The sequence below is a fragment of the Pristiophorus japonicus genome, unplaced genomic scaffold (assembly GCF_044704955.1).
Source record: "Pristiophorus japonicus isolate sPriJap1 unplaced genomic scaffold, sPriJap1.hap1 HAP1_SCAFFOLD_221, whole genome shotgun sequence".
Taxonomy (NCBI): Eukaryota; Metazoa; Chordata; class Chondrichthyes; family Pristiophoridae; genus Pristiophorus; species Pristiophorus japonicus.
The window spans coordinates 276,618-302,016 of NW_027251919.1; the positions used below are offsets into that span (position 1 = coordinate 276,618).

The following is a 25,399-nucleotide window of genomic DNA, read 5'->3' on the forward strand; positions in this document are numbered from 1 at the left end:
TGCTTCGCTCAACTGCCTGGGATACATTTCATCCAGGCCTGGAGACTTATCCACTTTCAGAGCTACTAAACCCCGGGGGAAGGGGTAGCAGGGAGGAGGGGTAGAGCGGGGGTGGAGCGGGGAGGGCAGGGATGGGGGCTGGGGCGGAGTGGGAATAATCTCTTTCACACAGCCGACACAGACACGATGGGCCGAATGGCCCTCCTTGTGTGCTGTAAGATTCTGTGAATGTTCAGGGATGTTCACTTTCACTCCCTCTCTCCCCTTCCCCTTTCTTCACTTTCCCTCTCTCTCTCCCCTTCCACTCTCGACTCACCCACTCTTTCTCACTCCTTCCCTCTCTCCCCTTAACCTCTCTTTCCCCTCCACCACTCTCTCCCCTGATCCCGCACTCTCTCCCCTTCCCCCTCTCTCTCACTTCTTCCACTCTCTCTTTTCCCTTCCCCTGTATTTCCCAAAACAGGTTGCTGCAGAGCTCAGGTGTTGGAGCACTGGTCTTTCAAACGAGGGATCGTGAGTTCAAATCTCACTGGGGTCTATTCAAAATTTGTTTAGTATTTAAATACCAGTCATTCTTTCCCACTTTTCAGATTCTCCCCCTGCCCCTCTCTTTCCCTTTCCCCTCACCTCTCACTTGCTTCTTTGCCTCTCTCTCTCCCCTTTTCCGATCAATTTCACTCCTTCTCCCTCTCTCCACTTAATCACATTTTCCCCTCTCTGCTGCTCTCTCTTTCCATCGCATTGCAACCCCTTCTACATCTTTTTACCCACTCTCTCATCCCTTCCCCTCCCTCTCTTTCCCCTTCCACTCTCTCTTTTCCCTTCCCCTCTCTTTCCTGCTCCTTCCCCTGTCTTTCTCAGAGCAGGTGGCTCCATAGCTCAGTTTTGGTCTCCTAATCTGAGGAAGGACATTCTTGCTATTGAGGGAGTGCAGCGAAGGTTCACCAGACTGATTCCCTGGATGGCAGGACTGACATATGAGGAGAGACTGGATCGACTGGGCCTGTATTCACTGGAGTTTAGAAGAATGAGAGGGGGTCTCATTGAAACGTATAAAATTCTGATGGGACAGGACAGGTTAGATGCAGGAAGAATGTTCCCAATGTTGGGGAAGTCCAGAACCAGGGGACACAGTCTAAGGATAAGGGGTAAGCCATTTAGGACCGAGATGAGGAGAAACTTCTTCACTCAGAGAGTTGTTAACCTCTCCTTTTCCTCTTTTCCCCTTCTCCTACTTTCCCCATCACTCCACATTCTACCTCTTTTTAATCTTTCCCGCTCTCTCGCTTTCCCCGTTTCTCTTTATCACTCATTCCCCTCTCTCTCCCCCTCCCCGCTCTCTCCCCTTCCCCACTCTCTCCCGTTCCCCTCTCTCTCCCCTTCCCCACTCTCTCCCGTTCCCCTCTCTCTCCCCTTCCCCACTCTCTCCCCTTCCCCGCTCTCTCCCCTTCCCCGCTCTCTCCCCCTCCCCGCTCTCTCCCCTTCCCCACTCTCTCCCCTTCCCCTCCCCTTCCCCACTCTCTCCCGTTCCCCTCTCTCTCCCCTTCCCCACTCTCTCCTGTTCCCCTCTCTCTCCCCTTCCCCGCTCTCTCCCCTTCCCCACTCTCTCCCCTTCCCCACTCTCTCCCGTTTTCCTCCCTCTCTTTCCCTTTCCCCTCTCTTTCACATCTTCCTCTCTCTCTCACCCATTCCCTCTCACTCCTCGACCCATTTTCTCCCCCCCTCTCTCCTTCCCCTCCCCTGGCTCCACTCTTCTCGCCCCTCTCCCTCCTTCATTTCTCTCCTTCCCTCGCTCTTGCTCTCCCCTTTCCCATCAGACTCTCCCCCTCCCCTCTGACCCATTCCCCCCTCTAACTCTTTCTCTCTCCCTCCCCACTCTCTCCCCTTCCCCGCTCTCTCCCCTTCCCCACTCTCTCCCCCTCCCCGCTCTCTCCCCTTCCCCATTCTCTCCCCTTCCCCTCCCCTTCCCCTCCCCTTCCCCACTCTCTCCCGTTCCCCTCTCTCTCCCCTTCCCCACTCTCTCCCGTTCCCCTCTCTCTCCCCTTCCCCACTCTCTCCCCTTCCCCGCTCTCTCCCCTTCCCCGCTCTCTCCCCTTCCCCACTCTCTCCCCTTCCCCTCCCCTTCCCCACTCTCTCCCGTTCCCCTCTCTCTCCCCTTCCCCACTCTCTCCTGTTCCCCTCTCTCTCCCCTTCCCCGCTCTCTCCCCTTCCCCACTCTCTCCCCTTCCCCACTCTCTCCCGTTTTCCTCCCTCTCTTTCCCTTTCCCCTCTCTTTCACATCTTCCTCTCTCTCACCCATTCCCTCTCACTCCTCGACCCATTTTCTCCCCCCCTCTCTCCTTCCCCTCCCCTGGCTCCACTCTTCTCGCCCCTCTCCCTCCTTCATTTCTCTCCTTCCCTCGCTCTTGCTCTCCCCTTTCCCATCAGACTCTCCCCCTCCCCTCTGACCCATTCCCCCCTCTAACTCTTTCTCTCTCCCTCCCCACTCTCTCCCCTTCCCCGCTCTCTCCCCTTCCCCACTCTCTCCCCCTCCCCGCTCTCTCCCCTTCCCCATTCTCTCCCCTTCCCCTCCCCTTCCCCACTCTCTCCCGTTCCCCTCTCTCTCCCCTTCCCCACTCTCTCCTGTTCCCCTCTCTCTCCCTTTTCCCGCTCTCTCCCCTTCCCCACTCTCTCCCCTTCCCCACTCTCTCCCGTTTTCCTCCCTCTCTTTCCCTTTCCCCTCTCTTTCACATCTTCCTCTCTCTCACCCATTCCCTCTCTCTCCTCGACCCATTTTCTCCCCCCCTCTCTCCTTCCCCTCCCCTGGCTCCACTCTTCTCGCCCCTCTCCCTCCTTCGTTTCTCTCCTTCCCTCGCTCTTGCTCTCCCCTTTCCCATCAGACTCTCCCCCTCCCCTCTGACCCATTCCACCCTCTAACTCTTTCTCTCTCCCTCCCCACTCTCTCCCCATTCTCCCCCTTTCTCTCCTCCTCCCCCACTCTCTCTCCCCTTCCCCTCTCTCCTCTTCCCCCTCTCTCCCCCCCCCTCTCTCTCCCCTTCCCCCGTCTCTCCCCTTCCCCCCCTCTCCCCTTCCCGCTCTTAAACACTCGTTACCCTCTCTCTCACCTCAACCCCTCTCTCCCTTCCCCCTCTCTCCCATTCACCGCACTCTCACACCTTCACCCACTCTCTCCCCTTCCCCCTCTCTCTCCTCTTCCCCTCTCTCTCACTCCTTCCACGCTCTCTTTTCCCTTCCTCTCTCTTTCCTGCTCCTTCCCCTGCATTTCCCAAAACAGGTGGCTCCATAGCTCAGGGGTTAGAGCACTGGTCTTGTAAACCAGGGGTCGTGATTTCAAATCTCATTGGGGCCTTCTCAAAACTAGCTCAGTATTTAAATTTAAGTTTACGTCAATTAACAAGGTGTTTAATTATAAATATTAAACAGCTCCAAGACCAGACCTGGAACAAAAGTCTCTCCTGTTCTCCTTACCCATCCTTTCCCTTTCTCCCTCTCTCCCTGGTTTCGCCATCACTACATATTCTGTCTCTTTTTACTCTTTCCCGCTTTGGAGACCGACCCTGGAACAACAGGCACCCCTCTCCTCTTCTCATCTCTTTTACACTCTCTCTCCCCTTCCAAATCTCTCTCTCCCTTCCCCATCACGACCCGTGCTACATCTTTTTACCCCTCTCTGCCTTTCCCACTGTCTCGCTTTCCTCGTCTCCCACTTATTCGCCTCTTCATCCTTCCCCCTCCCTCGCCTCACCCTCTCCCCTTCCCCCTCTCTCTCTCCTTCCGTCTCTCACAATCCTTCCTCTCTCTCTCTCCTTTCCCTCTCTCCATCCGTTCCCCCCTCTCTCCCCTTCCCCTCCCTGTCTCCCCTTCCCCCTCTCTCTTACTCCTTCCCCTCTCTCCCCTTCCCCTTCCCGTCTCTCTGCTTCCCCTCTCTCATTCCCCTTCTGCTCTCTCCCCTTCTCCACTCTTTCTCACTCCTTCCCCCTCTCTTCCTTTAACCACTCTTTCCGCTCTCTCTTTCCATCGCATTACGACCGTTCTACATCTTTTTACCCCATCCCCTCTCTCTCCCCTTCCCCTCTCTCTCCCGTTCCCCTCTCTCTCCCCTTCCCCACTCTCTCCCGTTCCCCTCTCTCTCCCCTTCCCCACTCTCTCCCGTTCCCCTCTCTCTCCCCTTCCCCGATCTCTCCCCTTCCCCACTCTCTCCCCTTCCCCTCTCTCTCCCATTCCCCACCCTCTCTCTAACTTCTTTCCCTTCCCTCTCATTCCCCTTGCCCCTCTCCCCTTCCACTCTCTCTTTTCCCTTCCACTCTCTTTCCTGCTCCTTTCCCTGTCTTTCCCAGAGCAGGTGTCTCCATAGCTCAGTTTTGGTCTCCTAATCTAAGGAAGGACATTCTTGCAATTGAGGGAGTGCAGTGAAGGTTCACCAGACTGATTCCTGGCATGGCTGGACTGACATATGAGGAGAGACTGGATCAACTGGGCCTTTATTCACTGGAATTTAGAAGGATGAGAGGGGATCTCATAGAAACAAAGGAAATTCTGACGGGACTGGACAGGTTAGATGCAGGAAAAATATTCCCGATGTTGGGGAAGTCCAGAACCAGGGGACACAGTCTAACGATAAGGGGTAGGCCATTTAGGACCGAGATGAGGAGAAACTTCTTCACTCAGAGAGTTGTTCACCTGTGGAATTCCCTGCCGCAGAGAGTTGTTGATGCCAGTTCATTGGGTATATTCAAGAGGGAGTTAGATATGGCCCTTACGGTTAAAGGGATCTAGGCGTATGGAGAGAAAGCAGGAAAGGGGTACTGAGGTGAATGATCAGCCATGATCTTATTGAATGAGGGTGCAGGATCGAAGGGCCGAATGGCCGACTCCTGCACCTATTTTCTCTGTTTGTATGTTTCAGGGATTGGAGCACTGGTCTTGTAAACCAGGAGTCATGAGTTTAAATCTCACTGGGGCCTACTCAAAATTAGCTCAGTATTTAAATTCACCGTCAATTAACAAGGGGTTTAATTATAAACATTAAACAGCTCCGAGACTGACCCTGGAACAACAGGCTCCCCTCGCACCCTTCCCCCTCTTCTCTTCTTGTCTCTTTTACACTCTCTCTCCCTTCTCCATCACGACCCGTTCTACATCTTTTTACACCTCACTCCCTTTCCCGCTATCCCGTTTTCCCCGTCTCTCACTCATTCCCCTCTCTCACCCTCTCCCCTTCCCCTCTCTCCCCTCCCTCCTCTCTCTCTCTCTCTTCTCCCTTTCTTTTCAGATTCTCCCTCTCTTTCCCCTTCCCCTCTCTCTCCTTCCTCCTCTCTCCCCTTCCCTCTCTACTTTCATTCTCTCACTCCTTCCCCTCTCTCTCCTTCCCCTCTCTCTCTCTTCTCCCTTTCTGTTCAGATTCTCCCCCTCTCTCCCCTTCCTCGCTCAGTCTCACTCCTTCACCCTCTCTTTCCCCTTCCTCCTCTCTCCTTCCTCCTCTCTCCCCTTTCCTCTCTACTTTCATTCTCTCACTCCTTCCCCTCTCTCTCCTTCCCCTCTCTCTCTCTCTTCTCCCTTTCTTTTCAGATTCTCCCTCTCTCTCCCCTTCCCCGCTCGGTCTCACTCCTACACCTTCTCTTTCCCCGTCCCCTCTCTCTCCTTCCCCTGTCTCATTCTCTCCTTCCCCTCTCTCCCCTTCCCCTCTCTACTTTCATTCTCTCCCCACCCCTTCCCCTCTCTCTCCTTCCTCCTATATCTTCCCTCTCTCTCCCCTCCCTCTCTCGCCCCTACCCACTCTCTCCTCTGCCTTTTCACTCGCCCTCTCCCCTTCCCCTATCTTCCCTCCCCTCTCTCCTCTCTCTCACTTTCCCCTTTCTTTTCAGATTCTCCCCATTATCCCTCTCTCTCCCCTTCCTTTCTATCTCCCCTGTCTCCTCCCTCTCTCGCCTTCCCATCTCTCTCCCCTTCCCCTCTCTCTTTCCCCTTCCCCCTCTCTCTCACTCCTTCCACTCTCTCTTTTCCCTTCCCCTCACTTTCCGGCTCCTTCCCCTGTCGTTCTCAGTGCAGGTGGCTCCATAGCTCAGGGGTTAGAGCACTGGTCTAGTAAACCAGGGGTTGTGGGTTCAAATCTCACTGGGGCCTGCTCAAAATTAGCTCAGTATTTAAATTTGCTGTTAGTTAATAAGTTCTTTAATTATAAATATTAAACAGCTCTGTGACCGATCCTGGATCAACAGGCTCATTGCTCTTGCACTGACTCTTCCCTTCCAAATCTCTCTCTCCCTTCCCCATTCTACATCTTTTTCTCCCTCTCTCTCTATCTCATTTTCCCCATCTCTCAGTCATTCCCCTCTCTCCCCTTCCCCCTCCCTCACCACACCCTTTTTCCTTCCCCCTCACTCTCGATCCTTCCCCCTCTCTTCCCTTAACCTCTCTTTCCCCTTCCCTCGCTCTCTCCCCTGCCCCTGTCTTTTTCTCCCAGTCTCCACTTCTCTTTCTCTCACTCCTTCCCCTCTCTCCCCTTCCCTTCTCTCTCTTTCCCCTTCTCCCTCTCTCTCCACTTCCCCTCTCTCTCACTCCTTCCACTCTCTCTTTTCCCTTCCTCTCTCTTTCCTGCTCCTTCCCGTGTTTTTTCCAAAGCAGGTGGCTCCATAGCTCAGGGGTTAGAGCACTGGTTTTGTAAACCAGGGGTCGTGGGTTCAAATCTTACTTTGGTCTTTCTCAAAATTAGTTTTGTATTTAAATATGTGACTGCCATTTCTCCCGCCTCTGCCTTTTCACTTTCCATCTCCTCTCTCTCATTTTTTCCTTTCCTTTCTGATTCTCCCCTTCTCTCTCTCTACCCTTCTCCCTTTCTCTCTCTCACTCTCCCGTTCAGCCCTCTTTCTCTCTCGGCACTCCGCCCCCCCCTTCCACTCTCTCTCTCCCCATCATAAAAGGTTACTGCACGAGATAAATGTTCACGGGGTCACAAAAACATCCGTCAACCATTACCCTTTGCTTCCTGACTCTGAGACAATTTTGGCTCCAACTTGCAACTTTGCCCTGGATCCCATGGGCTTTTACTTTCGTGACCAGTCTGCCATGTGGGACCTTATCGAAAGCTTTGCTAAACTCCATATACACTACATCATACACACTGCCCTCATCAACCCTCCTGGTTACCTCCTCGAAAAATTCAATCGTTAGTCAGACAGGAACTTCCCTCAACAAATCCGTGCTGACTGTCCCTGATTAACCCGTGTCTTTCTAAATGTAGATTTATCCTGTCCTTCAGGAATTTTTCCAATAGTTTTCCCACCACGGAGGTTGGGCTGACTGGTCTGTCATTACTCGGTCTATCCCTTTCTCCCTTCTTAAACAAAGGTACCACCTTCGCAGTCCTCCAGTCCTCTGGTACCACACTTGAAGCCAGAGAGGATTGGAAAATGGTGGTCAGAGCCTCTGCAATTTCCTCTTTTGCTTCACTCAACAGCCTGGGATACATTTCATCCGGGCCTGAGACTTATCCACTTTCAAAGCTGCTAAACCCCGGGGGAAGGGTGGGTAGCAGGGAGGAGGGGTAGAGCGGGGGTGGAGCTGGGAGGGCAGGGGTGGGTGGTGGGGTGGAGTGGGAATAATCTCTTTCACACAGCCGACACAGACACGATGGGCCGAATGGCCCTCCTTGTGTGCTGTAAGATTCTGTGAATGTTCAGGGATGAATCACCGAGAATGATTATTCGGGCCCCATCTCCTTGTTAACAATAGTAAGATGTAAACAGGAGCTGGCGTTACAGGTGGCTCCATAGCTCAAGGGTTAGAGCACTGGTCTTGTAAACCAGGGGTCGTGGTACAAATCTCACTGGGACTTGCTCAAAATGAATTTAATATTTAAGTTTGCTGTCAATTAACAAGCTTTTTAATTAAAAATGTTTAATATCTCAGAGACTGACTGAGGAACAGCAGGCATTCCTCGTACCCTTTCGTCTCTCTCTGCCCTCCCCATCATGAGTCTTTTTACCCCTCTCTCCCTTTCCAACTATCTCGTTTTCCCCGTTTCTCACTCTGCTTCCCCCTCTCTTCTCCCTTCCCCCTCTCTTCTCCCTTCCCCCTCTCATCTCCCTTCCCCCTCTCTCCCCTCACTCTCTCCCCTTCCCTTTCTCCTCCCCCTCGCTCTCTCTCCCCTTCCCACTCTTACGCACTCGTTACCCTCTATATCTCACTCCAACACCCCTCTCTCACTCCTTCCAATTCTCTCCCCTTTCCCCACTCTTTCTCCCCTTCCTCCCCTCTTTCCTTCCCGCTTTCTCTCCCCTTCCCTCTCTCACTCGTTCCCCTCTCTCTCCCCTCCCTTCTCTCTATTCCCTTCTTACTCCACTGCCTCCTCCCTCTCCCTCTCTTTTCAATTCCATCTGACCCCTTCCCCCTCTCTCCCCTTCGCTCTCTCCCCTTCCCTCTCTCCGTTTCCCCCGCGAGAGACAGAGAGAAAGTGAGAGATAGTAAGAGAGACACAAAGGCAGAACATGTGATAGAGTGAGAGTGAGAGACAGAGAGACAGAGAGGCAGAGAGATTGGGACAGAGTGTGACTGAGTTGCCTTGGGATGTTTTACTACGTGAAAGACCCGATATATCGATGTTGAGAAGCCAATATTGAAGAGACGGAGGCAGGAGTCTGAGGGATGAGACACAATCTGAGGGTTTCACTGACCCCTCCTCATTCTTCAAACACAATTACTTTAAATCTGTGCCCCTGGTTATTGACCACTCTGCTAAGGGGAAATAGGTCCTTCCTATCCACTCTATCCAGGCGCCTCATAATTTTATACACCTCAATTAAATCTCCCCTCAGCCTCCTCTGTTCCAAGGTAAACAACCCACAGCCGATCCAATCTTTCCTCATGGCTAAAGTTTTCCAGTCCTGGCAACATCCTGGTAAATCTCCTCTGCACCCTCTCCAGTGCAATCACATCCTTCCTTTAATGTGGTGACCAGAACTGCACACAGTACTCCAGCTGTGGCCTAACCAGTGTTGTGTACAGTTCAAGCATAACCTCCCTGCTCTTGTATTCTATGCCTGGACTAATAAAGGCAAGTATTCCGTATGCCTTCTTAATCAACTTATCCACCTGGCCTGCTACCTTCAGGGATCTGTGGACCTGCACTCCAAGGTCCCTCTGTTCCTCTACACTTCTCAGTGTCCGACCATTTAATGTGTATTCCCTTGCCTTGTTAGCCCTCCCCAAATGCATTACCTCACACCTCTCTGGATTAAATTCCATTTGCCACTGTTCTGCCCACCTGACCAGTTCATCGATATCTTCCTGCAGTCCACAGCTTTCTTCTTCATTATCAACCCCACGGCATATTTTTGTATCATCTGCAAACTTCTTAATCATACCCCCTATATTCAAGTCTAGATCATTGATGTATACCACAAAAAGCAAGGGACCCAGTACTGAGCCCTGCGGAACCCCACTGGAAACATCCTTCCAGTTACAAAAACATCCATCAACCATTACCCTTTGCTTCCTGACTCTGACAATTTTGGCTCCAACTTGCCACTTTGCCCTGGATCCCATGGGCTTTTACTTTTGTGACCAGTCTGCCATGTGGGACCTTATCGAAAGCTTTGCTAAACTCCATATACACTGCATCGTACACACTTCCCTCATCAACCCTCCTGGTTACCTCCTCGAAAAATTCAATCGTTAGTCAGACAGGAACTTCCCTCAACAAATCCGTGCTGACTGTCCCTGATTAACCCGTGTCTTTCTAAATGTAGATTTATCCTGTCCTTCAGGAGTTTTTCCAATAATTTGCCAACCACGGAGGTTGGGCTGTCTGGTCTGTCATTACTCGGTCTATCCCATTCTCCCTTCTTAAACAAAGGTACCACCTTCGCAGTCCTCCAGTCCTCTGGTACCACACTTGAAGCCAGAGAGGATTGGAAAATGATGGTCAGAGCTTCTGCTATTTCCTCCTTTGCTTCGCTCAACAGCCTGGGATACATTTCATCCAGGCCTGGAGACTTATCCACTTTCAGAGCTACTAAACCCCGGGGGAAGGGCGGGGGGCGGGGGAGGGTAGCAGGGAGGAGGGGTAGAGCGGCGGTGGTGCGGGGAGGGCAGGGATGGGGGGTGGGGCGGAGTGGGAATAATCTCTTTCACACAGCCGACACAGACACGATGGGCCGAATGGCCCTCCTTGTGTGCTGTAAGATTCTGTGAATGTTCAGGGATGTTCACTTTCACTCCCTCTCTCCCCTTCCCCTTTCTCCACTTTCCCTCTCTCTCTCCCCTTCCACTCTCGACTCACCCACTCTTTCTCACTCCTTCCCTCTCTCCCCTTAACCTCTCTTTCCCCTCCACCTCTCTCTCCCCTTATCCCGCACTCTCTCCCCTTCCCCATCTCTCTCACTTCTTCCACTCTCTCTTTTCCCTTCCCCTGTCTTTCCCAAAACAGGTTGCTGCAGAGCTCAGGTGTTGGAGCACTGGTCTTTTAAACGAGGGGTCGTGAGTTCAAATCTCACTGGGGTCTATTCAAAATTTGTTTAGTATTTAAATACCAGTCATTCTTTCCCACTTTTCAGATTCTCCCCCTGCCCCTCTCTTTCCCTTTCCCCTCACCTCTCACTTGCTTGTTTGCCTCTCTATCTCCCCTTCTCCTATCAATTTCACTCCTTCTCCCTCTCTCCACTTAATCACATTTTCCCCTCTCTGCTGCTCTCTCTTTCCATCGCATTGCAACCCCTTCTACATCTTTTTACCCACTCTCTCATCCCTTCCCCTCCCTCTCTTTCCCCTTCCACTCTCTCTTTTCCCTTCCCCTCTCTTTCCTGCTCCTTCCCCTGTCTTTCTCAGAGCAGGTGGCTCCATAGCTCAGTTTTGGTCTCCTAATCTGAGGAAGGATATTCTTGCTATTGAGGGAGTGCAGCGAAGGTTCATCAGACTGATTCCCTGGATGGCAGGACTGACATATGAGGAGAGACTGGATCGACTGGGCCTGTATTCACTGGAGTTTAGAAGAATGAGAGGGGGTCTCATTGAAACGTATAAAATTCTGATGGGACAGGACAGGTTAGATGCAGGAAGAATGTTCCCAATGTTGGGGAAGTCCAGAACCAGGGGACACAGTCTAAGGATAAGGGGTAAGCCATTTAGGACCGAGATGAGGAGAAACTTCTTCACTCAGAGAGTTGTTAACCTCTCCTTTTCCTCTTTTCCCCTTCTCCTGCTTTCCCCATCACTCCACATTCTACCTCTTTTTAACCTTTCCCGCTCTCTCGCTTTCCCCATTTCTCTTTATCACTCATTCCCCTCTCTCTCCCCCTCCCCGCTCTCTCCCCTTCCCCACTCTCTCCCCTTCCCCGCTCTCTCCCCTTCCCCGCTCTCTCCCCTTCCCCACTCTCTCCCCCTCCCCACTCTCTCCCCTTCCCCACTCTCTCCCCTTCCCCTCCCCTTCCCCACTCTCTCCCGTTCCCCTCTCTCTCCCCTTCCCCACTCTCTCCCCTTCACCGCTCTCTCCCCTTCCCCACTCTCTCCCCCTCCCCGCTCTCTCCCCTTCCCCACTCTCTCCCCTTCCCCTCCCCTTCCCCACTCTCTCCCGTTCCCCTCTCTCTCCCCTTCCCCACTCTCTCCTGTTCCCCTCTCTCTCCCCTTCCCCGCTCTCTCCCCTTCCCCACTCTCTCCCCTTCCCCACTCTCTCCCGTTTTCCTCCCTCTCTTTCCCTTTCCCCTCTCTTTCACATCTTCCTCTCTCTCACCCATTCCCTCTCTCTCCTCGACCAATTTTCTCCCCCCCTCTCTCCTTCCCCTCCCCTGGCTCCACTCTTCTCGCCCCTCTCCCTCCTTCGTTTCTCTCCTTCCCTCGCTCTTGCTCTCCCCTTTCCCATCAGACTCTCCCCCTCCCCTCTGACCCATTCCCCACTCTAACTCTTTCTCTCTCCCTCCCCACTCTCTCCCCACTCTCCACCTTTCTCTCCTCCTCCTCCACTCTCTCTCCCTTTCCCCTCTCTCCTCTTGCCCCTCTCTCCCCTTCCCCCCTCTCTCCCCTTCCCCCGTCTATCCCCTTCCCCCCTCTCCCCTTCCCGCTCTTAAACACTCGTTACCCTCACTCTCACCCCAACCCCTCTCTCCCTTCCCCCTCTCTCCCATTCACCGCGTCTCACACCTTCACCCACTCTCTCCCCTTCCCCCTCTCTCTCTCACTCCTACCCCTCTCTTTCCTCTTCCCCTCTCTCTCACTCCTTCCACTCTCTCTTTTCCCTTCCTCTCTCTTTCCTGCTCCTTCCCCTGCATTTCCCAGAGCAGGTGGCTCCATAGCTCAGGGGTTAGAGCACTGGTCTTATAACATAGAAACATAGAAACATAGAAAATAGGTGCAGGAGTAGGCCATTCGGCCCTTCTAGCCTGCACCGCCATTCAATGAGTTCATGGCTGAACATTCAACTTCAGTACCCCATTCCTGCTTTCTCGCCATACCCCTTGATCCCCCTAGCAGTAAGGACCTCATCTAACTCCTTTTTGAATATATTTAGTGAATTGGCCTCAACAACTTTCTGTGGTAGAGAATTCCACAGGTTCACCACTCTCTGGGTGAAGAAGTTCCTCCGCATCTCAGTCCTAAATGGCTTACCCCTTATCCTTAGACTGTGACCCCTGGTTCTGGACTTCCCCAACATTGGGAACATTCTTCCTGCATCTAACCTGTCTAACCCCGTCAGAATTTTATATGTTTCTATGAGGTCCCCTCTCATTCTTCTGAACTCCAGTGAATACAAGCCCAGTTGATCCAGTCTTTCTTGATAGGTCAGTCCCGCCATCCCGGGAATCAGTCTGGTGAACCTTCGCTGCACTCCCTCAATAGCAAGAATGTCCTTCCTCAGGTTAGGAGACCAAAACTGTACACAATACTCCAGGTGTGGCCTCACCAATGCCCTGTACAACTGTAGCAACACCTCCCTGCCCCTGTACTCAAATCCCCTTGCTATGAAGGCCAACATGCCATTTGCTTTCTTAACCGCCTGCTGCACCTGCATGCCAACCTTCAATGACTGATGTACCATGACACCCAGGTCTCTTTGCACCTCCCCTTTTCCTAATCTGTCACCATTCAGATAATAGTCTGTCTCTCTGTTTTTACCACCAAAGTGGATAACCTCACATTTATCCACATTATACTTCATCTGCCATGCATTTGCCCACTCACCTAACCTATCCAAGTCGCTCTGCAGCCTCACAGCATCCTCCTCGCAGCTCACACTGCCACCCAACTTAGTGTCATCCGCAAATTTGGAGATACTACATTTAATCCCCTCATCTAAATCATTAATGTACAGTGTAAACAGCTGGGGCCCCAGCACAGAACCTTGCGGTACCCCACTAGTCACTGCCTGCCATTCCGAAAAGTACCCATTTACTCCTACTCTTTGCTTCCTGTCTGACAACCAGTTCTCAATCCATGTCAGTACACTACCCCCAATCCCATGTGCTCTAACTTTGCACATCAATCTCTTGTGTGGGACCTTGTCGAACGCCTTCTGAAAGTCCAAATATACCACATCAACTGGTTCTCCCTTATCCACTCTACTGGAAACATCCTCAAAAAATTCCAGAAGATTTGTCAAGCATGATTTCCCTTTCACAAATCCATGCTGACTTGGACCTATCATGTCACCTCTTTCCAAATGCACTGCTATGACATCCTTAATAATTGATTCCATCATTTTACCCACTACCGATGTCAGGCTGACCGGTCTATAATTCCCTGTTTTCTCTCTCCCTCCTTTTTTAAAAAGTGGGGTTACATTGGCTACCCTCCACTCCATAGGAACTGATCCAGAGTCAATGGAATGTTGGAAAATGACTGTCAACGCATCCACTATTTCCAAGGCCACCTCCTTAAGTACTCTGGGATGCAGTCCATCAGGCCCTGGGGATTTATCGGCCTTCAATCCCATCAATTTCCCCAACACAATTTCCCGGCTAATAAGGATTTCCCTCAGTTCCTCCTCCTTACTAGACCCCCCGACCCCTTTTATAACCGGAAGGTTGTTCGTGTCCTCCTTCGTGAATACCGAACCAAAGTACTTGTTCAATTGGTCCGCCATTTCTTTGTTCCCCGTTATGACTTCCCCTGATTCTGACTGCAGGGGACCTACATTTGTCTTTACTAACCTTTTTCTCTTTACATATCTATAGACACTTTTGCAATCCGTCTTAATGTTCCCTGCAAGCTTCTTCTCATACTCCATTTTCCCTGCCCTAATCAAACCCTTTGTCCTCCTCTGCTGAGTTCTAAATTTCTCCCAGTCCCCAGGTTCGCTGCTATTTCTGGCCAATTTGTATGCCACTTCCTTGGCTTTAATACTATCCCTGATTTCCCTTGATAGCCACGGTTGAGCCACCTTCCCTTTTTTATTTCTATGCCAGACAGGAATGTACAATTGTTGTAGTTCATCCATGCGGTCTCTAAATGTCTGCCATTGCCCATCCACAGTCAACCCCTTAAGTATCATTCGCCAATCCATCTCAGCCAATTCACGCCTCATACCTTCAAAGTTAGCCTTCTTTAAGTTCTGGACCATGGTCTCTGAATTAACTGTTTCATTCTCCATCCTAATGCAGAATTCCACCATATTATGGTCACTCTTCCCCAAGGGGCCTCGCACAACGAGATTGCTAATTAATCCTTTCTCATTACATAACACCCAGTCTAAGATGGCCTCCCCCCTAGTTGGTTCCTCGACATATTGGTCTAAAAAACCATCCCTTATGCACTCCAGAAAATCCTCCTCCACCGTATTGCTTCCAGTTTGGTTAGCCCAATCTATGTGCATATTAAAGTCACCCATTATAACTGCTGCACCTTTATTGCATGCACCCCTAATTTCCTGTTTGATGCCCTCCCCAACATGACTACTACTGTTTGGAGGTCTGTACACAACTCCCACTAACGTTTTTTGCCCTTTGGTGTTCTGCAGCTCTACCCATATAGATTCCACATCATCCAAGCTAATGTCCTTCCTAACTATTGCCTTAATCTCCTCCTTAACCAGCAATGCTACCCCACCTCCTTTTCCTTTTATTCTATCCTTCCTGAATGTTGAAACCAGGTGTCGTGAGTTCAAATCTCACTGGGGCCTTCTCAAAACTAGCTCAGTATTTAAATTTAAGTTTACGTCAATTAACAAGGTGTTTAATTATAAATATTAAACAGCTCCAAGACCAGACCTGGAACAAAAGTCTCTCATGTTCTCCTTACCCGTCCTTTCCCTTTCTCCCTCTCTCCCTGGTTTCCCCATCACTACACATTCTGTCTCTTTTTACTCTTTCCCGCTTTGGAGACCGACCCTTGAACAACAGGCGCCCCTCTCCTCTTCTTATCTCTTTTACACTCTCTCTCCCCTTCCAAATCTCTCTCTCCCTTCCCCATCACGACCCGTGCTGCATCTTTTTACCCCTCTCTGCCTTTCCCACTGTCTCGCTTTCCCCGTCTCCCACTCATTCGCCTCTTCATCCTTCCCCCTCCCTCGCCTCACCCTCTCCCCTTCCCCCTCTCTCTCCTTCCGTCTCTCACAATCCTTCCTCTCTCTCTCTCCTTTCCCTCTCTCCATCCCTTCCCCCCTCTCTCCCCTTCCCCTCCCTGTCTCCCCTTCCCCCTCTCTCTTACTCCTTCCCCTCTCTCCCCTTCCCCTTCCCGTCTCTCTGCTTCCCCTGTCTCATTCCCCTTCTGCTCTCTCCCCTTCCCCACTCTTTCTCACTCCTTCCCCCTCTCTTCCCTTAACCACTCTTTCCGCTCTCTCTTTCCATCGCATTACGACCGTTCTACATCTTTTTGCCCCATCCCCTCTTTCTCCCCTTCCCCTCTCTCTCCCGTTCCCCTCTCTCTCCCCTTCCCCACTCTCTCCCGTTCCCCTCTCTCTCCCCTTCCCCGATCTCTCCCCTTCCCCACTCTCTCCCCTTCCCCTCTCTCTCCCATTCCCCACCCTCTCTCTAACTCCTTTCCCTTCCCTCTCATTCCCCTTGCCTCTCTCTCTCCCCTTCCACTCTCTCTTTTCCCTTCCACTCTCTTTTCCTTTCCCTGTCTTTCCCAGAGCAGGTGTCTCCATAGCTCAGTTTTGGTCTCCTAATCTAAGGAAGGACATTCTTGCAATTGAGGGAGTGCAGTGAAGGTTCACCAGACTGATTCCTGGCATGGCTGGACTGACATATGAGGAGAGACTGGATCAACTGGGCCTTTATTCACTGGAATTTAGAAGGATGAGAGGGGATCTCATAGAAACGAAGGAAATTCTGACGGGACTGGACAGGTTAGATGCAGGAAAAATGTTCCCGATGTTGGGGAAGTCCAGAACCAGGGGACACAGTCTAACGATAAGGGGTAGGCCATTTAGGACCGAGATGAGGAGAAACTTCTTCACTCAGAGAATTGTTAACCTGTGGAATTCCCTGCCGCAGAGAGTTGTTGATGCCAGTTCATTGGGTATATTCAAGAGGGAGTTAGATATGGCCCTTACGGTTAAAGAGATCTAGGCGTATGGAGAGAAAGCAGGAAAGGGGTACTGAGGTGAATGATCAGCCATGATCTTATTGAATGAGGGTGCAGGATCGAAGGGCCGAATGGCCGACTCCTGTACCTATTTTCTCTGTTTGTATGTTTCAGGGATTGGAGCACTGGTAATGTAAACCAGGAGTCGTGAGTTTAAATCTCACTGGGGCCTACTCAAAATGAGCTCAGTATTTAAATTCACCGTCAATTAACAAGGGGTTTAATTATAACCATTAAACAGCACCGAGACTGACCCTGGAACAACAGGCTCCCCTCACACCCTTCCCCCTCTTCTCTTCTTGTCTCTTTTACACTCTCTCTCCCTTCTCCATCACGACCCGTTCTACATCTTTTTACACCTCTCTCCCTTTCCCGCTATCTCGTTTTCCCCGTCTCTCACTCATTCCCCTCTCTCACCCTCTCCCCTTCGCCTCTCTCCTCTCCCTCCTCTCTCTCTCTCTCTTCTCCCTTTCTTTTCAGATTCTCCCTCTCTTTCCCCTTCCCCTCTCTCTCCTTCCTCCTCTCTCCCCTTCCCTCTCTACTTTCATTCTCTCACTCCTTCCCCTCTCTCTCCTTCCCCTCTCTCTCTCACTTCTCCCTTTCTTTTCAGATTCTCCCCCTCTCTCCCCTTCCTCGCTCAGTCTCACTCCTTCACCCTCTCTTTCCCCTTCCTCCTCTCTCCTTCCTCCTCTCTCCCCTTCCCTCTCTACTTTCATTCTCTCACTCCTTCCCTCCCTCTCTCTCCTTCCCCTCTCTCTCTCTCTTCTCCCTTTCTTTTCAGATTCTCCCTCTCTCTCCCCTTCCCCGCTCGGTCTCACTCCTTCACCTTCTCTTTCCCCGTCCCCTCTCTCTCCTTCCCCTGTCTCATTCTCTCCTTCCCCTCTCTCCCCTTCCCCTCTCTACTTTCATTCTCTCCCCACCCCTTCCCCTCTCTCTCCTTCCTCCTATATCTTCCCTCTCTCTCCCCTCCCTCTCTCGCCCCTACCCACTCTCTCCTCTGCCTTTTCACTCGCCCTCTCCCCTTCTCCTATCTTCCCTCCCCTCTCTCCTCTCTCTCACTTTCCCCTTTCTTTTCAGATTCTCCCCATTCTCCCTCTCTCTCCCCTTCCTTTCTATCTCCCCTGTCTCCTCCCTCTCTCGCCTTCCCATCTTTCTCCCCTTCCCCTCTCTCTTTCCCCTTCCCCCTCTCTCTCACTCCTTCCACTCTCTCTTTGCCCTTCCCCTCATATTCCTGCTCCTTCCCCTGTCTTTTCTAGTGCAGGTGGCTCCATAGCTCAGGGGTTAGAGCACTGGTCTAGGAAACCAGGGGTCGTGAGTTCAAATCTCACTGGAGCCTGCTCAAAATTAGCTCAGTATTTAAATTTGCTGTTAGTTAATAAATTCTTCAATTATAAATATTAAACAGCTCTGTGACTGATCCTGGATCAACAGGCTCATTTCTCTTACACTGACTCTTCCCTTCCAAATCTCTCTCTCCCTTCCCATTCTACATCTTTTTCTCCCTCTCTCTCTATCTCATTTTCCCCATCTCTCACTCATTCCCCTCTCTCCCCTTCCCCCTCCCTCACCACACCCTCTTTCCATCCCCCTCACTCTCGATCCTTCTCCCTCGCTCTTCTCTCACTCCTTCCCCTCCTTCCATTCACTCTCCCCATCCGTTCCCTCTCTTTCCCTTCCCTGCCTCTTCTCCCCTTCTCTCTCTCTCCTGCCTCTCTCTCTCTCTCCTTCCCTCTCTCTCCCCTTCCACTCTCTCTCTCCTTCCCTCTCTCACTCCTTTCCTTCTCTCTCTCCCCAGATCCTTCCCCTGTCTTTCCCAGAGCAGGTGCCCTCCTGTCTTTCTCTCCTTCCCCTTTCCTTAGAGATTCTCCCCTTCTCCCTCTTCTTCCCCTCCCTCTCTTTCCCCTTCCCCTCTCTCTTCCCTCTTTCTTATTTCCTATTCCTTCCCCTCTCTCCGCCTTTCTACATTCTCCCCGCCTCTCTCTCTCCCCTTCCTCTCCCTATCTCCCTTTCCTCCTCTCTCTCACTCCTTCCCCCCTCTCTCCCCTTCCCCCTCTCTCTCACTCTTTCCCCCCTCTCTCCCCTTCTCCTTTCTCTCCCTTTACCCCTCTTTCACTCCTTCCCATCTATCTCCCCTTCCGCTCTCTCCCCTTCCCCTCTCTTTCGCAATCCTTCCCCCTCTCTTGCCTTAACCTCTCTTTCCCCTTCCCTCGCTCTCTCCCCTGCCCCTCTCTTTTTCTCCCAGTCTCCACTTCTCTTTCTCTCACTCCTTCCCCTCTCTCCCCTTCCCCTCTCTCTCTTTCCCCTTCTCCCTCTCTCTCCAGTTCCCCTCTCTCTCACTCCTTCCACTCTCTCTTTTCCCTTCCTCTTTCTTTCCTGCTCCTTCCCCTGTCTTTTCCAAAACAGGTGGCTCCATAGCTCAGGGGTTAGAGCACTGGTCTTGTAAACCAGCGGTCGTGGGTTCAAATCTCACTGGGGCCTTCTCAAAATTAGTTTTGTATTTAAATATGTGACTCCCATTTCTCCCGCCTCTGCCTTTTCACTTTCCATCTCCTCTCTCTCATTTTTTCCTTTCCTTTCTGATTCTCCCCTTCTCTCTCTCTACCCTTCTCCCTTTCTCTCTCTCACTCTCCCGTTCAGCTCTCTTTCTCTCTCGGCCCCCCGCGCCCCCCCTTCCACTCTCTCTCTCCCCATCATAAAAGGTTACTGCACGAGATAAAAGTTCACGGGGTCACAAAAACACCCGTCAACCATTACCCTTTGCTTCCTGAATCTGAGACAATTTTGGCTCCAACTTGCCACTTTGCTCTGGATCCCATGGGCTTTTACTTTCGTGACCAGTCTGCCATGTGGGACCTTATCGAAAACTTTGCTAAACTCCATATACACTACATCATACACACTGCCCTCCTCAACCCTCCTGGTTACCTCCTCGAAAAATTCAATCATGAGTCAGACAGGAACTTCCCTCAACAAATCCGTGCTGACTGTCCCTGATTAACCCGTGTCTTTCTAAATGTAGATTTATCCTGTCCTTCAGGAATTTTTCCAATAATTTTCCCACCACGGAGGTTAGGCTGACTGGTCTGTCATTACTCGGTCTATCCCTTTCTCCCTTCTTAAACAAAGGTACCACCTTCGCAGTCCTCCAGTCCTCTGGTACCACACTTGAAGCCAGAGAGGATTGTAAAATGATGGTCAGAGCCTCTGCTATTTCCTCTTTTGCTTCACTCAACAGCCTGGGATACATTTCATCCGGGCCTGAGACTTATCCACTTTCAAAGCTGCTAAACCCCGGGGGAAGGGCGGGTAGCAGGGAGGAGGGGTAGAGCGGGGGTGGAGCGGGGAGGGCAGGGGTGGGGGGTGGGGCGGAGTGGGAATAATCTCTTTCACACAGCCGACACAGACACGATGGGCCGAATGGCCCTCCTTGTGTGCTGTAAGATTCTGTGAATGTTCAGGGATGAATCACCGAGAATGATTATTCAGGCCCCACCTCCTTGTTAACAATAGTAAGATGTAAACAAGAGCTGGTGTTATGGGTGGCTCCATAGCTCAGGGGTTAGAGCACTGGTCTTGTAAACCAGGGGTCGTGAGTTTAAATCTTACTGGGACCTACTCAAAATGAACTTCATATTCAAGTTTGCTGTCAATAAACAAGGTTTTTAATTATAAATGTTTAATATCTCTGGGACTGACTGAGGAACAACAGGCCTTCCTCGTACACTTTCGTCTCTCTCTGCCCTCCCCATCATGAGTCTTTTTACCCCTCTCTCCCTTTCCAACTATCTCGCTTTCCCCGTTTCTCACTCTGCTTCCCCCTCTCTTCTCCCTTCCCCCTCTCATCTCCCTTCCCCCTCTCTCCCCTCACTCTCTCCCCTTCCCTTTCTCCTCCCCCTCGCTCTCTCTCCCCTTCCCACTCTTACTCACTCGCTACCCTCTATATCTCACTCCTACACCCCTCTCTCACTCCTTCCACACTCTCTCCCCTTCCCCCATTCTTTCTCCCCTTCCTCCCCTCTTTCCTTCCCGCTTTCTCTCCCCTTCCCTCTCTCACTCGTTCCCCTCTCACTCCCCTCCCTTCTCTCTATTCCCTTCTCACTCCACTGCCTCCTCCCTCTCCCTCTCTTTTCAATTCCATCTGACCCCTTCCCCCTCTCTCCCCTTCGCTCTCTCCCCTTCCCTCTCTCCGTTTCCCCCGCGAGAGACAGAGAGAAAGTGAGAGATAGTAAGAGAGACACAAAGGCAGAACATGTGATAGAGTGAGAGTGAGAGACAGAGAGACAGAGAGGCAGAGAGATTGGGACAGAGTGTGACTGAGTTGCCTTGGGATGTTTTACTACGTGAAAGACCCGATATATCGATGTTGAGAAGCGAATATTGAAGAGACGGAGGCAGGAGTCTGAGGGATGAGACACAATCTGAGGGTTTCACTGACCCCTCCTCATTCTTCAAACACAATTACTTTAAATCTGTGCCCCCTGGTTATTGACCCCTCTGCTAAGGGGAAATAGATCCTTCCTATCCACTCTATCCAGGCCCCTCATAATTTTAAATCTCCGCTCAGCCTCCTCTGTTCCAAGGAAAACAACCCCCAGCCGATCCAATCTTTCCTCATGGCTAAAGTTTTCCAGTCCTGGCAACATCCTGGTAAATCTCCTCTGCACCCTCTCCAGTGCAATCACATCCTTCCTGTAATGTGGTGACCAGAACTGCACGCAGTACTCCAGCTGTGGCCTAACCAGTGTTGTGTACAGTTCAAGCATAACCTCCCTGCTCTTGTATTCTATACCTCGACTAATAAAGGCAAGTATTCCGTATGCCTTCTTAATCACCTTATCCACCTGGCCTGCTACCTTCAGAGATCTGTGGACCTGCACTCCAAGGTCCCTCTGTTCCTTCACACTTCTCAGTGTCCTACCATTTAATGTGTATTCCCTTGCCTTGTTAGCCCTCCCCAAATGCATGACCTCACACCTCTCTGGATTAAATTCCATTTACCACTGTTCTGCCCACCTGACCAGTTCATCGATATCTTCCTGCAGTCCACAGCTTTCTTCTTCATTATCAACCACACCGCATATTTTTGTATCATCTGCAAACTTCTTAATCATACCCCCCTATATTCAAGTCGAGATCATTGATGTATACCACAAAAAGCAAGGGACCCAGTACTAAGCCCTGTGGAACCCCACTGGAAACATCCTTCCAGTTACAAAAACATCCATCAACCATTACCCTTTGCTTCCTGACTCTGACAATTTTGGCTCCAACTTGCCACTTTGCCCTGGATCCCAGGGGCTTTTATTTTTGTGACCAGTCTGCCATGTGGGACCTTATCGAAAGCTTTGCTAAACTCCACATACACTACATCATACACACTGCCCTCATCAACCCTCCTGGTTACCTCCTAGAAAAATTCAATCGTTAGTCAGACAGGAACTTCCCTCAACAAATCCGTGCTGACTGTCCCTGATTAACCCGTGTCTTTCTAAATGTAGATTTATCCTGTCCTTCAGGAGTTTTTCCAATAATTTGCCCACCACGGAGGTTAGGCTGACTGGTCTGTCATTACTCGGTCTATCCCTTTCTCCCTTCTTAAACAAAGGTACCACCTTCGCAGGCCTCCAGTCCTCTGGTACCACACTTGAAGCCAGAGAGGATTGAAAAATGATGGTCAGAGCTTCTGCTATTTCCTCCTTTGCTTCGCTGAACAGTCTGGGATACATTTCATCCAGGCCTGGAGAATTATCCACTTTCAGAGCTACTAAACCCCGGGGGAAGGGGTAGCAGGGAGGAGGGGTAGAGCGGGGGTGGAGCGGGGAGGGCAGGGATGGGGGGTGGGGCGGAGTGGGAATAATCTCTTTCACACAGCCGACACAGACACGATGGGCCGAATGGCCCTCCTTGTGTGCTGTAAGATTCAGTAAATGTTCAGGGATGTTCACTTTCACTCCCTCTCTCCCCTTCCCCTTTCTCCACTTTCCCTCTCTCTCTCCCCTTCCACTCTCGACTCACCCACTCTTTCTCACTCCTTCCCTCTCTCCCCTTAACCTCTCTTTCCGCTCCACCTCTCTCTCCCCTTATCCCGCACTCTCTCCCCTTCCCCCTCTCTCTCACTTCTTCCACTCTCTCTTTTCCCTTCCCCTGTATTTCCCAAAACAGGTTGCTGCAGAGCTCAGGTGTTGGAACACTGGTCTTTTAAACGAGGGATCGTGAGTTCAAATCTCACTGGGGTCTGTTCAAAATTTGTTTAGTATTTAAATACCAGTCATTCTTTCCCACTTTTCAGATTCTCCCCCTGCCCCTCTCTTTCCCTTTCCCCTCACCTCTCACTTGCTTGTTTGCCTCTCTCTCTCCCCTTCTCCTATCAATTTCACTCCTTCTCCCTCTCTCCACTTAATCACATTTTCCCCTCTCTGCTGCTCTCTCTTTCCATCGCATTGCAACCCCTTCTACATCTTTTTACCCACTCTCTCATCCCTTCCCCTCCCTCTCTTTCCCCTTCCACTCACTCTTTTCCCTTCCCCTCTCTTTCCTGCTCCTTCCCCTGTCTTTCTCAGAGCAGGTGGCTCCATAGCTCAGTTTTGGTCTCCTAATCTGAGGAAGGACATTCTTGCTATTGAGGGAGTGCAGCGAAGGTTCACCAGACTGATTCCCTGGATGGCAGGACTGACATATGAGGAGAGACTGGATCGACTGGGCCTGTATTCACTGGAGTTTAGAAGAATGAGAGGGGGTCTCATTGAAACGTATAAAATTCTGATGGGACAGGACAGGTTAGATGCAGGAAGAATGTTCCCAATGTTGGGGAAGTCCAGAACCAGGGGACACAGTCTAAGGATAAGGGGTAAGCCATTTAGGACCGAGATGAGGAGAAACTTCTTCACTCAGAGAGTTGTTAACCTCTCCTTTTCCTCTTTTCCCCTTCTCCTACTTTCCCCATCACTCCACATTCTACCTCTTTTTAATCTTTCCCGCTCTCTCGCTTTCCCCGTTTCTCTTTATCACTCATTCCCCTCTCTCTCCCCCTCCCCGCTCTCTCCCCTTCCCCACTCTCTCCCCTTCCCCTCCCCTTCTCCACTCTCTCCCGTTCCCCTCTCTATCCCCTTCCCCACTCTCTCCCGTTCCCCTCTCTCTCCCCTTCCCCACTCTCTCCCCTTCCCCGCTCTCTCCCCTTCCCCGCTCTCTCCCCCTCCCCGCTCTCTCCCCTTCCCCACTCTCTCCCCTTCCCCTCCCCTTCCCCACTCTCTCCCGTTCCCCTCTCTCTCCCCTTCCCCACTCTCTCCTGTTTCCCTCTCTCTCCCCTTCCCCGCTCTCTCCCCTTCCCCACTCTCTCCCCTTCCCCACTCTCTCCCGTTTTCCTCCCTCTCTTTCCCTTTCCCCTCTCTTTCACATCTTCCTCTCTCTCACCCATTCCCTCTCACTCCTCGACACATTTTCTCCCCCCCTCTCTCCTTCCCCTCCCCTGGCTCCACTCTTCTCGCCCCTCTCCCTCCTTCATTTCTCTCCTTCCCTCGCTCTTGCTCTCCCCTTTCCCATCAGACTCTCCCCCTCCCCTCTGACCCATTCCCCCCTCTAACTCTTTCTCTCTCCCTCCCCACTCTCTCCCCTTCCCCGCTCTCTCCCCTTCCCCACTCTCTCCCCCTCCCTGCTCTCTCCCCTTCCCCATTCTCTCCCCTTCCCCTCCCCTTCCCCACTCTCTCCCGTTCCCCTCTCTCTCCCCTTCCCCACTCTCTCCTGTTCCCCTCTCTCTCCCTTTCCCCGCTCTCTCCCCTTCCCCACTCTCTCCCCTTCCCCACTCTCTCCCGTTTTCCTCCCTCTCTTTCCCTTTCCCCTCTCTTTCACATCTTCCTCTCTCTCACCCAATCCCTCTCTCTCCTCGACCCATTTTCTCCCCCCCTCTCTCCTTCCCCTCCCCTGGCTCCACTCTTCTCGCCCCTCTCCCTCCTTCGTTTCTCTCCTTCCCTCGCTCTTGCTCTCCCCTTTCCCATCAGACTCTCCCCCTCCCCTCTGACCCATTCCACCCTCTAACACTTTCTCTCTCCCTCCCCACTCTCTCCCCACTCTCCCCCTTTCTCTCCTCCTCCCCCACTCTCTCTCCCCTTCCCCTCTCTCCTCTTCCCCCTCTCTCCCCTCCCCCTCTCTCTCCCCTTCCCCCGTCTCTCCCCTTCCCCCCCTCTCCCCTTCCCGCTCTTAAACACTCGTTACCCTCTCTCTCACCTCAACCCCTCTCTCCCTTCCCCCTCTCTCCCATTCACCGCACTCTCACACCTTCACCCACTCTCTCCCCTTCCCCCTCTCTCTCCTCTTCCCCTCTCTCTCACTCCTTCCACGCTCTCTTTTCCCTTCCTCTCTCTTTCCTGCTCCTTCCCCTGCATTTCCCAGAACAGGTGGCTCCATAGCTCAGGGGTTTGAGCACTGGTCTTGTAAACCAGGGGTCGTGAGTTCAAATCTCACTGGGAATTTCTCAAAACTAGCTCAGTATTTAAATTTAAGTTTACGTCAATTAACAAGGTGTTTAATTATAAATATTAAACAGCTCCAAGACCAGACCTGGAACAAAAGTCTCTCCTGTTCTCCTTTCCCTTTCTCCCTCTCTCCCTGGTTTCCCCATCACTACACATTCTGTCTCTTTTTACTCTTTCCCGCTTTGGAGACCGACCCTGGAACAACAGGCGCCCCTCTCCTCTTCTCATCTCTTTTACACTCTCTCTCCCCTTCCAAATCTCTCTCTCCCTTCCCCATCACGACCCGTGCTACATCTTTTTACCCCTCTCTGCCTTTCCCACTGTCTCGCTTTCCCCGTCTCCCACTCATTCGCCTCTTCATCCTTCCCCCTCCCTCGCCTCACCCTCTCCCCTTCCCCCTCTCTCTCCTTCCGTCTCTC

At 51.7% G+C, this 25,399-nt stretch overlaps 6 non-coding genes across 6 annotated transcripts; all 6 read left to right on the plus strand.

Annotated features, from left to right (window-relative positions):
* The first annotated feature begins 3,276 nt into the window (after nucleotides 1-3,276).
* Nucleotides 3,277-3,349, plus strand: trnat-ugu (transfer RNA threonine (anticodon UGU)). Its single transcript has one exon. It is a non-coding gene; the product is annotated as a tRNA-Thr (tRNA).
* Nucleotides 3,350-6,050: 2,701 nt separating this feature from the next.
* trnat-agu (transfer RNA threonine (anticodon AGU)) lies at nucleotides 6,051-6,123 on the plus strand. Its single transcript has one exon. It is a non-coding gene; the product is annotated as a tRNA-Thr (tRNA).
* An 11,652-nt stretch (nucleotides 6,124-17,775) lies between these two features.
* Nucleotides 17,776-17,848, plus strand: trnap-agg (transfer RNA proline (anticodon AGG)). The gene has a single exon. It is a non-coding gene; the product is annotated as a tRNA-Pro (tRNA).
* A 1,069-nt stretch (nucleotides 17,849-18,917) lies between these two features.
* On the plus strand, nucleotides 18,918-18,990 carry trnat-ugu (transfer RNA threonine (anticodon UGU)). The gene has a single exon. It is a non-coding gene; the product is annotated as a tRNA-Thr (tRNA).
* Nucleotides 18,991-20,053: 1,063 nt separating this feature from the next.
* On the plus strand, nucleotides 20,054-20,126 carry trnat-ugu (transfer RNA threonine (anticodon UGU)). Its single transcript has one exon. It is a non-coding gene; the product is annotated as a tRNA-Thr (tRNA).
* A 4,779-nt stretch (nucleotides 20,127-24,905) lies between these two features.
* Nucleotides 24,906-24,977, plus strand: trnat-ugu (transfer RNA threonine (anticodon UGU)). Its single transcript has one exon. It is a non-coding gene; the product is annotated as a tRNA-Thr (tRNA).
* The last annotated feature ends 422 nt before the right edge of the window (nucleotides 24,978-25,399 follow it).